Here is a 15,403-nt window from a genome sequence, read left to right as displayed (position 1 = left end):
ACTCACTCACTCACTCACTCACTCACTCACTCACTCACTCACTCACTCACTCACTCACTCACTCACAAATATGTGCAACCATACTCATACTGTGACATCTTCACTCATAATCTTTCCTTCTCCCCAAATATAAACACTCACATATACTGACAGTCTGTGAGCATAAATAGGCTGACACTGACTCATTTGACAGCCACAGTGTCCAGTCATGTTAGCAGTCCTAGTCCCCTTTGACTCAGCTGGAGGTGGGGTGGAAAGGGTGATGTGGGGAGCTGCACAGAACTACTTCCTCAGTGACAACAGGATGCCTTTGATCCTGCTTAGTTCTAATGTAAATGGTGAGAGAGGCAAAAGCCACATGATGCAGAGTTTTAAACAGCTAGAGATGAGGGGAATTCAGGGTTGGGGTTTGGGTTTGTTTTATAGAAACACCACTTGCCCTGGTTTTGACCCCAGTGCAGGTCTGGATTTTGAATCCAGAAAAGAAGTAGGATGTTTGAAACCTGGGATCTGGGTGAGGGCCTGTCTCTAGTTGAGTGGCTGTTCCCAACTTTGTTGTTATTGAGACCCCATGCTGCCAAAGACAGTCTTGTGACAGGTGAAGGCACCCTTCTTTTCCCCATAGCTGCTCTCACAACCTCTGTATTCTGTTCACAACTGCCTGGTTAAGAGGCCATTCTCTTGAATGATCTTCATTTTCAGATAATGACAGGATAAAAGGAAAGGAGAAGGACTCTGGCCAGGGAGCCTCTGTTCAGATCTAGATTTTACCTACTTGGGCTGCCACTGCTGAGAGGTTGGACTTTGTAATTAGAGGAGGAAATCTGGGCCCTGGAGAAGTCACCGGGAGCTTTCCCATTGATTCTGGCAGGGCCAGGATTTTACTTCTAATTGCTTATGTTTTTAAAATCCATCTCATCTCAAGGAACCCCAAAGCATTTTATAAGTCCTGTGCACATAAGAATCAACCAAATTTCATCTCATCTCTGGGCTGCAGGCTGACAGTTGCCAGAGAAATTTGGCTAGGGACACAGGGCAAAAGGGCTTGTGGGCTAATTATGCTAGGAAGGGCATCTCATTTAAGCTGGGGGTAATTGGTATTTCACCTGTGTAAAAGATTAGTAGATAGATGACCCAAACCCCTAAACAATGGTAATGTCACCTAAAGCTGTAGATAATTACACCTAAGACACAGAGATAAAACTCCTCTGGTATAAGATACACCAGTTTAGCTTTTCTCTCTCTCTTTCTATCTGGTCCCAGGCCACCTAGGGATGAGGGATACTGCACAAAAGTAGAATAACTACACATCTGCCCACTCCTGATGCAATTTATACTGGTTTATGAAGTGATGTAAATTACATGAAGCAACAGGCATTCTTGTCCATGCCTTCAGCCACCTAGACCAGTAGCTCTTACACTTTTTAGACTCAAAACACTGCTTATAAGACTCTAGGCACCCCTTTGGAAAATACTAGCTCTTAGTTTTCACTCATTTCTTGAATATGAGAAAAAAAAACTGCAAAGAACTCAGACAGACCACAATAGGTCAGAAAGTTTATAACACCACAGATTCCAATTTTAAATCTCTGGGTTTATCTTGTGAATCATGCTTGCACACCTAACAGAGATATAACATGGTGTGGTGCTCTGTGGCACCCTTGAAAGAATCTCAAGGCACTCCAAAGGGCTACAGCACCCTGGTTGAGAATTAGTGATGTAGACAAGGGGTTTTCAACTGGGGGTATGTGTACCCCTGGGGGTACTTTGGAAGGCCCCAGGGGCCATGCAGCAGTGGCACAGAGACTCCACTGGCACTTCTGGTTTTGCTGCCGCATGGGCGACCCCTCCCCCCACACTCACTGACTGGCAGCCAGGGGACTCCCTTCTCCCCCAGCTCATTGACTGGCTGCTGGGGGTACTCTGACCAAACAAAGATTGAAAACCCCTGATCTAGACAATTGAATGACACTCATTACTGGAGTTGCTGAGCACCTCAGAATAATTAATGGATTTTTCTTCTCACAACACCCCTGTGAAGCATTAGCTGATGGAAGACTGAGGGATGTGGTAGAATAAGTGGCTTGCCATAGGTCACACAAATTGTTAATGGGATCAGGAATCAGTTCCACATCTCCTGCATCAGAAGCCTGCTGCCTTGCTACTAAACTGTCCTTCATTCCCTGGAACAGCCTTGAGAATGAAATCACATCTCCATCTCTGTAGCTAGAAACTACCACAGGGGAAATTTTGGGACAGAGAAGAAAAGCCTTAGGCTTCTTCTGCATAATCACCTTTATAGGGATGATTCTTCATGGAGCCTTTGAGCATATGTTAAAGAGAAGCCCAAGCTCTGGGGCACTAAGGGTACAATGGCAACTTGCCAGGAGATCTAATATTTCATATTGAAATGACCTGCTGTAGACAGATGTGCCACTCATGTCTGTGGTATTCAAGTACATCATTTTGCTTACAAATCTACCTGCAATGTTTCTAAAAAAAAAATTCTTCTTGCAGTTAAACAGCTTTAATAGATGGTATAGACACCAGGCAGCTGTGGGCAGTGTGATAGGGCTCTGCGGTCTCCACTTGGCCTTCAGGCTGCACTCTAGAGCTTGGGCATTCCTGATTAAGGACAGGATGTTACCAAGCACCAGATAAAAGGATAGAAGAACAGGCTGGCTAAGACCAACGGAGAGCACTTCCGCCACACATAACCAGTGAGACAGATGGAAAGGCTTCATCCAGCTCCCCTTCCTCCATCAAGCAAATTCCTCTGTGATAGACCTGAGACAGGGTGGGGGAAATGGTTCTGCAGGCCAGTAACAGAGTGAAGTTTGGCCAAGTGTTAAAGTTATCTTCTCAAGCAGGACATGCAGGGAGTGCAAAAGGCTCCCTCAGCCTGAAGAACATAGCCACAAGCTAGCATGAGCTACATTTTCCATGTTCTTAGTATAACAACTGAAGTAGCTAACATTGTTAGTGTGGCAGAAATCCAGGGGAAGAAACATGCCAAAGCAAAGCCAGGCAGTCCTCCAGCAACATGGTTTAGATTCAGAAGCAGAAGTGCACTAAAACTTTAAGAGGGAACAAGAGAGCAAATTAAAGGACTGCTTTACAAACAGCTCCGAGATTTGAAGCTTGTTTAGGAAATTTTTCACCTGATTTAGATTAGATTCATACCTAATGACCCTAACATTCCTAATGTCCTAGGCAGGACCTCCATTTTCTATTTCCTCTAAGGACAGTGACATCCAGTATGAGGCCTTGGGGAGACTGGTTAGCATTGCCCAGTCAGAATAGTATCATCCACTATATTGTATCACCAAAACCATTTACTGCAATACTTATAGCAACATACATATTCGCTGGATATCTCCCATTCAAGCACACACTGAGTTTAGAGACACTTCCTTGGGTAAAATCTGAGTGGACCGCAATATAAGGTGGTCCTGGGGGACAGCTTTTCCATACTTAGCTTGCTCCTCTTTATGTGGAAAAGGAAAGGTCACCTTTGTGCTTCAAAAGATAATTCACCATTGGTAAGAAGAAACTGTAGGTCTTTCAAATTAAAGTTTCTGGTATGGGCGGAGAGGCCCAGTTGTGAGAGTGAATATATATTAGGAGGAGTGATGTGAAACCACAGCACAGACATGCTGAAAGGGGATACAGGAAGAGGAACAGAAATGAGAGGTGAAAGTGGTGGGGAAAAATGGCAGAGGGAAAAGATATATGGGAGTACATGCTCACAAAGATAAAGGAGGGAGAAGGCGGAGAAGGCAGAGAGGGGTGACTTCATGGCCCTTCCAAAAGACTTGGAGGTTTTATTTCTTGTTCTACCAACTCTCTGCATGACTCTGAGGACAAGTCTCTTCATGGCTGTATGTCTGTTTCCCTCTATGAAAAGAAGGGACAACCATATTTTCCTGCTTCACAGGAAGGTGGACACATATTAAAACCCACAATCTGAACAAGCCAATTATTACTGTGAAAATAGCATTTTGCAGGGATGATGAGAAAGGTTGACTCTAAAAAAGTTACTACTGAGAGTGAAAAGCATTATTCAAAGACTTAATACTGAATGAGGAGGTTGTGCTTTTGAAAGTGGGTGTTGCTGGTGAAAGCAGCATTGATTCCCTTGATTATCAGCGTTGTTATTACCAATGGAGTTTTCTCTGAAAACCAGAGCGTTCAGCATAAGGTAATAAGCTCAATGTTGATGATAATGAGGATGATTTACAGTTATGCTTAGACGCTGCAGTCAAAAGCCCCATTGTGCTAAGCTCTACACACACATACATTAACACGCGCACACACCACAGAAAGACAGTGCTCTCTCCAGCGTATCAAAATATAAGATAATGAGCAGCTGCAACAAGCAGATAACAGGAGCAGTAGGGAAGAGTAGAATGAATTTTCCTAATCAGGTTTCCCCCCACCCCATGTAATGATAACATCCTAGCTTGGTTACAGGGAAACCATGCCTGTGTCACTTGCGTGGAGGTATTTTACAATGCTGGGCCACAGAGGTTAGAGATCATGTTTGAGAATCCTGGGCAGATCTATTTTTTTTATGCAAATTCCTTTTGCTATGATGCCTGATGGGAGGGGGAATCTCTGGCAACACCTGCTCTGGGGTTTTTCTTCATCACATGCAGGGCAATGATCAGAAATGGCATTTCCTTGTGCTAGAAGAATGGTCAGTATTTCAGCCATGATTCAGCTGGGATCTTAACATGTATTTTGCTAGTCAACTCACTGGATAAACAAAGCACCAAGCAATAAAGTCAATGCAGCAGAACTGCTGATTGTACTACAGAATTGGAGAAGTGCTGTTCACCCCATGACAGAGCCTGTTACATCATCACAAGCTCCCCTAGCACCAGGAATTGGACAAGGAAGAGAAGACTGCTCTCCCTGCCTTTTCTTCCTGAAAGAATTTCCATGCCTATAATTTGCATGAATGCAGAACTGATTAACCTCTTGAGTTCCTAAACACACAGGATGGGCTCTCACATCCAGGACTGGGTCTACAGGGGTATCAGTTAGAAAGGCTCTTATTACCCATAGTCCACTGGCATTGATGAAAATCTCCCCACTGATTTTTGTGATTGTGCAATGAGCAAATTTAATGTGCGATGCCATACAGGACCCCCACTGTGCCAAGCTTACAGGCACTTTTCAGAGCAGAACAGCACTGGACTCTCTCCCTCTCTCTCAGAAAAAAAAGGCTGCTGAAAATGCCTGACTCATTTAATGTCAAGAAACTCATCTATCTGAAGAGACTTGTGGCCCAAAGTTGCTGCCCTTTGTGCAGGGTGAGTGTGGCAGGGCAGGGGCCTGGGGTACCATGTCCTTCCCTCATGCCCCTACCTACCATGCCAGATCCAGTTTCCTGCACCCTCAGTCACTCGCCCGCCACATCTTTGATGTTTGGTTCCTAGTAGGGAGGCTGCTTTTCTCCTTCCCTGGCACGGTACCTCCTGCTCGCGCCCTTGCCCACTGGGCCTACAGTGCTTCTCGCGCCCTCGCCCACTGGGCCTCTTGCCTGTGCTCACGTAGCCTGCACTAGAGTCTCTTCCACATGCCCACACCAGGCTCCTACTCACGCTTCTCGCACCCACTATAGCACCCTCCCTAGTGCTTGGAGCACCCCCACCTGACTGGGGGGGCTCCCATTGAGGCCTCCTCCACCCTTACAGCCTCACCCAACCCTCCGGTGTAACACCATGCTTCTCACACCTCAACAACTAAAACTATAAACACAAACCCCCGGGCTATAACAAATTCCTGGCCAACCTGGCTTACTTCCATGCATCACCCCATCAGGGTTTTCTCAAGCTCCATTCTCCTTGGCAGCCAGAGGGGGACTGAGCTCTGACCTTGGCCTGTGTTGTTTATAAAGGCCAGGCCCTGCCCCCTTCCGGTCAGCTGACCAGACCGGTTGTCACAGCAACCCCACACCTGTGCTGCCCTGGTGATTGGCAGCTGAGCCTTACACTACCTCCAGTAGCAGGCACCTTAGTGCCCTGCTACAGTCAGAAATGATTTTCCTATCCCACAAATTTTTCAAGCTTTTTAAAAGTTTCTGTTCCTCCACTGAGACCTTTCAAAGTGCTGCGTGAAAGTCTGTTGTGGGAAAGGCAAGGGAGACAACAGCAAATAGGACAGTGGTGAGGTCTTTCTCCTGAAATCCACTCTACCCAGGTTCACATTCCAATTGCTACTTATGTTAAACTGGGACTTGAACCTACATCTCCTCTATGTAGCTGGATGTCCTGATTCCCAGGCTATTACCAGATGGGATGTCTCTCAAGTATTTTGATCAGAAATTCTGTCCTGGAGCTGAGAAACCATTTCTGATAAAAGCTTTGTTAAAACTGATCTGTTCCCCCCCCAACCAAATTTCAATGTTGGTGTAAACAAATCACCAGCTTCTGGACAAAAACATTTTCATCAGCTAATTCCTGGCTAGCTTGAGTTGTTGGCTGCTAAGTCTGCAGAAGCACACTGGTGTTAGTGAAGTTCCTCGTGCAATAGCAGTAATCTTACAGAAATCAGCATGAGTATAATTAATATGCTCTTGCATGTGCACATCTGGTGGAATTTCCCAGGTTTGAATGGGTCACAAGGGACACTTATACAGAGACATAGAGTCTGCTGCCACGTTCTGTAATTACAGCATATCAGAGCAGACTCGATTAATCAAGTCTGCTGGAGAATGGTAATTATCATACTCCAGCAGACTCCAGTGTCACGTGATATGCTGATACAGGTGATGCTCTGGGTTAGAGGGACTCAGCCTGTTTAATTAAAGCCCCCTCCCCTCCCCGACTCCTGGAGCACATATATAAATGCCCAAGGAATGAATTAAACTACCACACATAAGGACAGTTCCTCTACCTGGATGCTTAGGCAGATTAACAGTGGACAGTGCAAAAGAAGAGTTCCCATTGCTATACAATCTTAATTATTAGACCCCAGCTGAAAATGAGGTTCTATTGTACAGGGAATCATACCTAGGAAGAGACAGGCTGACCCTAAAGTATTAACTCTCTGATTAGGCAGGCTAGAGCATGAGCGGGAGAGAAAACAGTATGACAGAGAACTGAAGTGACTTACTCAAGGTCACACAGCAGGTCAATGGCAGGTCACAGCTGCTTTGGTCTGTGCTTAAAACAGAAAAATCACTGTTTCCATCTCCAGGCCTTGTTAATCTTAGATATTTCACCTTCATGAAACATGCTTGGAAAAAAGCATTTTAAGAGTGTGAAAGTAGACAAGAAATGAAGATAAGAAAAGACTTCAGGAAATTTGCACAGTTTCCCTTGGTGTATAAGACTGAATTTGGGCCACAGCTAGAGATCAGGTATTCTGAGCCTGGGAGCATTATTGGGCTGGAGCACAACTACAGATGAAAACTGGTGCTAAGTGGTCCCCATGTGAAAGAATATTTATTCATTTTTAAACCCCTGGACTATTGCCAAACTTGCCAGGAATACCTGGGTGAAAGGCACAAGCCCTGCTGGCAAATGTGCCAGGTATGTTCCAGTACAAGATGTTTGAATAACTGTTTTAGGACAGCTGTACAAAATGGACCTGCTGTGTGGCTCAGTACTCTTGGGACACCTGGAAAGACTGCTTGTGGTGAGTTGCTGAACACGGAGTATCAGGCAGGCCCAACACACCACTGCTTTGAATGGTGACTGAGGGCTGCTTAGCAAAGGTGCAGTGCAGCGACCGCCTATAACCCTGGAGAATAACAGCATCACTGAATTTTGTAGGCAAGCCCTTCTGTTATTGTACTGGGTCAGAAAGATTTCACATAGCCAAGTACTATAAATTCCCTTGAAGTTTTTGGTCTGAAAAATGCTTTCCTACTCTGGGCACCTAGTCTATCAGTGTCTGTAACCACAGTAGTATGGGAATAGAGTCATTACTGTCAAAGGTTAGCAGCAATGGGTACTATTAGTCTGCATAGGTGGACTATTAGTTTCATAGCTGAGACCTGTCTAACTGCTACCGAGGGCGCGTCAAACCCATTACCGCTCTTGCAGGAAGTGTCACTGAGTCATTGCACTGGGTCTCCATCAATCTTGCTGTAAGAATGAGGAGAACTGCTGTGGCTCAGCTACACGAGAAAGAAGGATGCACTAATGAGGCAAATTCCAGCCAGTGATGAGGATGACTACTACTCTGTAGTAAGACCTAGTTAAAGGCCAGGATCCTATTGTGCTAGGTGCTGTACAAACACAGAACAAAAAGATGGTCCCTGTCACAAACAGCTTAAGATCTAAGACATACGACAGATGCAATTTTCCATCCTGGTACCAAAGGGCCCAGACATGACTCTGAGGAAATAAGATTCACCTATCCACTCCTGCTTTGTGTGCAGGAAATGAGGTAGCTGATGCCCTTGGGCATCCTAGAAACACAGGTTGTGAGCACAGTGCGAAGCTTACCCTTCAGTTTGCCTTTCCCACCTCATTTCTGGAATTGGTGCATGCAATGGGAGGGGAGGGGAGGGGGCTTATCTCCTTAGTGTTGCAACTAAGCAGACCTTCTGTGGGGGAGACCTACCCTTTGCCTCCTCAGGCATAGGAAAGCAAGAAAATCAGAAGTCAATGAAATTTATGTCTGTCTACCTGTGTGTCATTTCTTAGGTAGTCCTACTACCATGGAGTGTGAGTCACGAGGCTTCCAGTTATGAACACCAATTATTCAGATAGATTCTTATTAATAATGACTGGAGAATTCCTGAATCTTTGGTGCCCAGTTGTACTTTCCCTTTTTTGATGATTCTGCAAGAGGAGGGGCTTGCTGTCAGATTTTGCTGCATTCTACATATTCCAAGTTTTCACTTGAAACCCCTGAAATTTCCCCGGGGAAGACAAGCTTTCTTCAAGCTGTCACTGTGCTGTCACCTCTCTAAAGCAGCATGGCAGGAGTTGCTCATCATTTGATAAATAGCTTGGCAGGAAAGGTGAACCCTAGCCGCCCATCATTCATAAGATAATACAGTGAGATTTGTAAATGCCATGTAACCAGGTGCTCAGCTACAGCAGGTGCCAGCCACACTTAGGGCAATGTTTACATGGCAGCTGCCAGCGTAAGCTATATAAATAGAGGCATACCCTAGATGCTTTAGCCTAGCTAGTTTGAGCGTAGTTAGATCAGGTACTGAGAGGTGTACCTAGAAAACTTTGTGCCTTGGGCAGCGGCAGTGGCCAGGTTAGGGGAGGTGGATGGGGCAATGGTAGTAGCTAGGTCAGCAGTGGTAGTGGCTGGGTGAGAAGCAGCAGCAAGCTGCCATTCTTGTGCCTTCTAAGATGGCACCTGGGGCTGGTGTCCCATTCACCCACACTAGTTATGCTAGTGCAGGTACTTATAGCAGTGAAGACACAGTGGCATATGATACAGTAGTGTGAGCTAGTGCTCAGGACACCTGTGTGCTCACATACAGCCTGCACTGCCTCCTATGTTTCTCATGTCTTCACTGATGATATACTGAAGTGAGCTAGATTGCAGCCAGCTCAGGTCTGCAGCAGTTACAGCACCTGATTGTCATAGACACAGCCTCAGTTTTGCCAGAAGAGGGAGCTTCCACTGGGACAGTCAGGATCCTAGCAGAATTCACCCACATGTAGTTCCAAGAAAGTTTTCAGACTTCACTTCTCAATTCATGTGCCATTAGGGTCAAAATTAGTAGCTGGAACTGCAGTTTTTTTTTTCCTCTTCACTTGAAAATATTGTCCAAGTAAAATGTCAGGGCATCTGGTAACCTATCAGATTCACTTAAATGGGGATAGTTAGACTACCAAGAGAACCCAGAAATCCTGACTCCCAGGTGCTCTGCTTAGCCACTGCAAAAACTGCTGCTTTCATTAACCCACAGGAAAAGGGGTCTACAGGACTGGCATGGCACAGGAGTGACTTTCCTCTGGTGAACATAGCCCTGCCCATTTCATTTGACAGAGTATGCCTGACAACTTCAGTGGGCATTGGCCTGAGTCCAGTACCATTAAAGTCAATGAGAGTCACTCCATTTGCTTCAGTGGGCATTAAGTATAGCTTATACTGTACAGGATTGGATGGACAATACATGCTGTGATGACTGGCATCCTCTAAGTGCCAAACCTGGACATGCAGCTTGACTAAGAATATTTTCAGGTTCAGAAACAGCTGAATAGGGAGAGTCAAGCTCTAAAAAAGAAGCCAAGAAGCCAGTTTCTGATTGCAAGAAGCCTGGGATAATTTGGGCCTTTAGGAGGAAGTCAAAGAAAACATGGCCATCTTAGTTGGCTTTGGCTTTAAATTTTGTGATTTAGTCAAAGTCAGAAGAGGCAAATGTGGCAGAATAGGGGTAAAGAAAACAAACGCACCCTTGGGACAGTTACAGCAAAGTTTGGGAGGGCCAAATGTTTTAGAAAAATTCGGAAAGCCACAGTCTAGGTCAGTTATCATCATGTAAAGGATCTCATTTTCCTTCTGCATGGTGTCAGCACAAAGGCTCTGTCATGCAGGTTGTTGGAAGTCAAAAAGATTGAATAGAAAAGATAGAATTTCAGTCCTTAGCTCAGTCTCACAGGCTTCTCTCCTGAGTTTCTCATGAACAGAGTGACACTTCTCATGACATGATCATATGTGACTGTCTGCTATTCCAATTTATTTATCAATCAGTTGTCTTTGTTTTTTAGTATCACTGGAGCACCCAAAGGCCCCAGGCTGATTCACTGTCTATTTATTTGTATTTTATACATTTGATGTGAGGTGTCCACAATCATACAGCTAGTCAGTAGCAGAAAGGATCACTACAGAGACCAGGAGTCCTAGCACTCCATTACCCTGCCCTGAAAACCCTTGTAGTAACCACTGTGCAATGAAACTACTAATAACTAACATGATCTTTCTAGTACCAAGTCAAAGTCCCAGCAGGTATTTAGCAGGATCTGTGCTGCTAGAAGTGATGTGTATTGAACATGGTACAAAACCTAGGCCCTAGTCACCCATGCCTATTAGATTTCCTATGATACGTGCACCCTAGTGTCCTAACCCTGTTCCATTGTAGGCATTCTACCTACCAGCGTTTCCCCAGCTACAGCAACTAGGTACCTTATTGCTCTTTGCCTGTCTAGCCTGAATGGCATTGCTGGCAAGCAGAAAGAATCATAGAAAAGCAGAAGGGACTTCAGAAGATCATCTGGTCCAACCCCCTGCTCAAGCCAGGGTTATTCCCATTCCTGTTACCCTGTTCTGTTATTCCCTCAAAGTTGCTGTATAATAATTTTGTCTGAGGCTTCCAATATAGCTGAAAGTTTGGAAAGCACTTTGGGGATGTTCTGAATGATTCTTTATTTCTTAAGTGCTAACTGTATGCTCAACACAGTGCAAGTTAGATATTTAGGCAACCCCTGGGTCAAAAGAACTGCATCCCAGAAAGGAGCTATATAACTTCAATTACATAAAAGCTGTAAATAGAGTGATGTTAAAGCAAAGATTCTAGTTCTAATGGTAACACGGAGAGAGCCTCTTTCAATGAGGGTAGTGGAAGGACTCTGATGGACTCATGCTCACAGATATTGGAAGATTTATAGATGTTTCTGACAAGTTAAGATCACTTGATGAAGAGAGACTTGGAAATATGTGTGTAGAGAGACACATAGGGAGAAGCACACAGAGACATGGGGGTGGGGAGAGAGAGACACATGGAGAGCAGCAGTGTCTCTTATGAGTTATGCAGTTAATTTGGCGGAGCCTTGCAAAGCCACTTTTGCCGTCTGCCTGTACAAACTCTAAAGCTGCAAGATGTGGTTACAGCTTTCCCTGGTCTCAAGATGCAAATGGGAGGCTGGGTGCAGAGAACAGCAGCAGGGACTGAAGGGATGTGGAGAGAACACAACAGGACAGACACAAGAGGTAGACTGCAAGAGAGGGGTGTGTGATCCTCTTATTGCATCTGCCCCAAAAGCAACTGCTTCTGAAGTAAGTAGCTGCTCAATGCTGAACCATGGTTCAAGGCAGGAGCTGGAGCAGAATCCATCAGAAACCCCAGGGGTAATTTTAGGTTGGCAAAAAGTTTCCATTTGGAGGTTTTCATTTCAATCAGCAAAATCACAGTGGTTAGTGGCTTGATGGATGTCCCAGGTCAGAGGTCAGAGTCACACAAGAATCTATAGATGGTTGAATGGGGTTGAAAAGCCAGGTGGTCAATTAACGGGAAAGAGCAGTGCCAAAATTCAGCAACCATTTCTCCAGATTCTTTCACTTTTTTCCCTTGTGCAGAACCACAAAAACAGAAAATTCCAGTGACTAGAATGGAAGTAAAAGATGGCATACCCTAGGAGTGGATTTTAATGCATATTCAGTCACTTTTTTATTGACAGCTTCATGGGGCTTATGACCTAAAGAGAACACAGTGGTCATCTAATCTTATCTCCCATGCAATACAAGTCACAGAATTTAATTCAGTTTCAGTCACAGTTAAAGTGAAAGATTTGAGGCCTGCTTCATTGCCAGATTAGTGAGGTGAGATAATATCTTTTTTTGGACCAGCTCATGGATTTGGGAGAGGCAAGGAACACACATTTGGGCTTCAAGTGTCCTTTATCAGATCTTACTTCACCTCACCAGTCCAAGAATCCTAGCAGTTAAAACACCAATGCTACTTTCTTCATCATCAGTCATAAATATCCATGTGAAGAGAGTGCAAAATAGGAGTCAGACAGCACCAGCTATGAACAGCAGCATTTCACACCCACTCAGCACTTGCTCGGTGCTGGTACAAACAAGTACAAAGATTAGCTCCTTTGAAAAATTAAAACTACTTTGACTAGTTAAAACTGACAGACTTATTCGTGAAGTCGCATTATATGTAGTGATCAGTTTCAGCTCAATCTCATTCCCATGGCCAGTCTGAGAATTAAAGCTCCTGCCATTTTAACATCAAAGATCAATCTGGTGATGACCTTAGATTTACCCTTGCATGGCTGTGCAGAGTTATTAAAAGTGATTAAGTCAGAATTACCCCTGCAGCATTTTCCAGTGATATTATGATCTCTGGGTCATGGTATAAATCTGGGAGAGCGTGTGAAAAGTTTTGCATGAAATCCTCATTCTGGAAAAGCCTCTGCACGCTGTCTGCGTGGACTTGTTTTCTTGGCAAACATTGAAGATAACTGACCTCTTAAACCTATTCAGTTTGATGGCTTGGCCCTGGGAAATGGGACATCTTAAACCATGTGTTGGTAGCGTGTTTGTGAACTTTGATAACTGCTATGGCTCTCTTTAAAAAAGTTTTCCATAGATTACATGGTAAGTTTCTTTAGCTTACCGATGGGGGGATACCAGAATTTGATCTACAGAGGCAAAGAAAACTGGGCATGTGTCCCTGTTGTTCTTCTTTCCAATGTCAAAAGAGCCTAAAGGTTGTGGAGATTTTAGTACATCTTGGATTTGAAATTAAAATCTCACTTTATGTGTTTGAGTTATCAGACCCTCTGGATGCTTAGAGAGTCAGCAGGAGTTTAAACGAGATCAGAAACAGTTTGAGACTGAAATTTGAATAATTGAGACGGGAAGAGTTTTTAATCTATTTAAAACTCTTTTGTTCTTTATGTGTTGTAATATCAATTTCACTCAAACATTTTGGACGCTTGTACACGTGACGCCATTACTATGCACACATGATGAAAATGTCACCTTGTGTGGCTTAATGGCATCACACTGCAGACATGCGGGAGTTCTGGGGGTTTAAAATAAGTTTGCATTGTTGCAAACTAAACTACATCCTGATATAGTTTAGTTTGCAATGACGTGTTGCAGCTATTAGTTAGCTCAGCCCCCGGCCAAGGGAAGGGCAGCCAGACTCTGCAGATAAAAAGGACTGGGCTCCTGGCTGCTTCTGCCTTTAGCTGGTGCCTGCTGAAGGCAGAAGTGGCGAGGGGCCCAATCTTTTTTTTTTTTTCTGGCAGAGCCTACCCATGTCTCCTGTGGCTGGAGTGTGAGCTGCTGGCAGGCTGAGTGACCCTGAGCTGCAAAGGGCCCCAGTCCTTCCCTTCACAGCAGCAGTGCCCCCTGGGGCCACCCGAGTAGGCTGGTAGTGGGTTAGGTGCTGCCCCAGTTCAGGGTTGGGGAAGACTTGGATCAGGCTGGATGCTGACTCTGAACTCGGGCAGCACCTGGCCTGTTAGCAGCCTACCTGGGCAGCCCCAGGGGGTGCTGCCACCTCAGAGGGAAAGACCAGACCCCCTGCAGCTTAGAGGCTCCTTGACCTGTTGGCAGCTTGCCCCCTGGCAGTGGGTAAGCTCTGCCAAAAAAAAAGGGTTGGGCCCCTCACTGTAACAGTGATGGCAATCCCTAAATTGAAATGGCGGGTTTCAATTAAAAACCCATTGCTTCAATTTAGGGGGCACAAAATGCAACTCTAAGGACTAACCCCCCCCTCATGTGTACAAGCACCCTTTATAAATAGTTTGGAGAACTCTAGGAGAAAAATCCAACACAATTTCAAATAAAGTTTGCTATCCACTTTGCTTGTTCTTCAAGAAGTCCATTAAAAAGAAGGTAGCACAGATGTAGTCAAGTTTCAGTATGGCTGAGACAGTAGCTCTAACAACCTTATCTGGAGAAAATGTCAGAAAAAATACATTGAAATGGAGAAATCAGCTTTACAACTCATTTAAAATATGGCTTCTCCAGTAGAACAGTGCCCCTAACCCAATGCAGAGACTCAGTATTGATTCAGAAGGAAGCATGCAACTTCCTGTTGAGTCACTGAAGCCCCTTTGAAGAAGTTTCCCATTCAAGTACTACACACTGCCTTACCCTGTTTAGATCTGATGGAACTGTAGATTGAGATATGCTATGGATCCTAGTCAAGCATGCTAAATAACATAATGAAAATTATTTTTTTAAAGTTGTGTTTTCATAACAGCACCAGAATAAAGGACTTTTTAGTAATTATATGTAATTGGAAAGTACTACACTCTGTCCTGACATCTGAAACCTTAATTGCGAGGTTTCATCAGGCTGAGTTTTTTTCACTGTAACTACTGTGGAAGATTTACTGTACTTGAACCAGCTTTCTGAGTTAGATACAATTAATTTATACTGGCAGCCTCAGGGTAGCACTGACAGCCTGCCTGGGGCAGTTATACTCCTGCTCATACAAGTCTTTATTGTTATTATTGCTACCTTCTTCATGGTTCAGAGTAGGAGTCCTGTAGCAGGTTGTTACTTCATCAGCGAGGCCCAGGAGCCAGTCTTACCCCTTTCCTACCTGAAACTAAACAGAACAAACAAAATATCATCATTGCCATTGCCATTGCCATTGCCATCGCCATCGCCATCCCCATCCCCATCCCCATCCCCATCCCGGGCAAAGGCTGCTATTAAATCCCCTCTG

The 15,403-nt window shown here is 44.6% G+C and overlaps 1 long non-coding RNA gene across 2 annotated transcripts in view; it reads right to left on the bottom strand.

The window, feature by feature from the left end:
* The window catches only part of LOC109304270, a 19,258-nt gene that overhangs the window by 1,840 nt on the left and 2,015 nt on the right, over positions 1-15,403 (bottom strand). The window contains exon 2 of one of the 2 annotated variants that reach the window (XR_002099324.1): positions 15,193-15,283. This is a non-coding gene — a long non-coding RNA (uncharacterized LOC109304270). Of the gene's footprint in view, positions 1-14,510; positions 15,284-15,403 lie in introns of those variants that run through there. The other variant, XR_002099323.1, reaches the window with a different exon arrangement.

The sequence above is a fragment of the Gavialis gangeticus genome, unplaced genomic scaffold (genome assembly GCF_001723915.1).
Source record: "Gavialis gangeticus isolate Ggan-Ray unplaced genomic scaffold, GavGan_comp1, whole genome shotgun sequence".
Classification (NCBI taxonomy): Eukaryota; Metazoa; Chordata; order Crocodylia; family Gavialidae; genus Gavialis; species Gavialis gangeticus.
The sequence above is the reverse complement of the archived record's forward strand: the minus strand, read 5'-3'. Positions and strand labels throughout refer to the sequence as shown.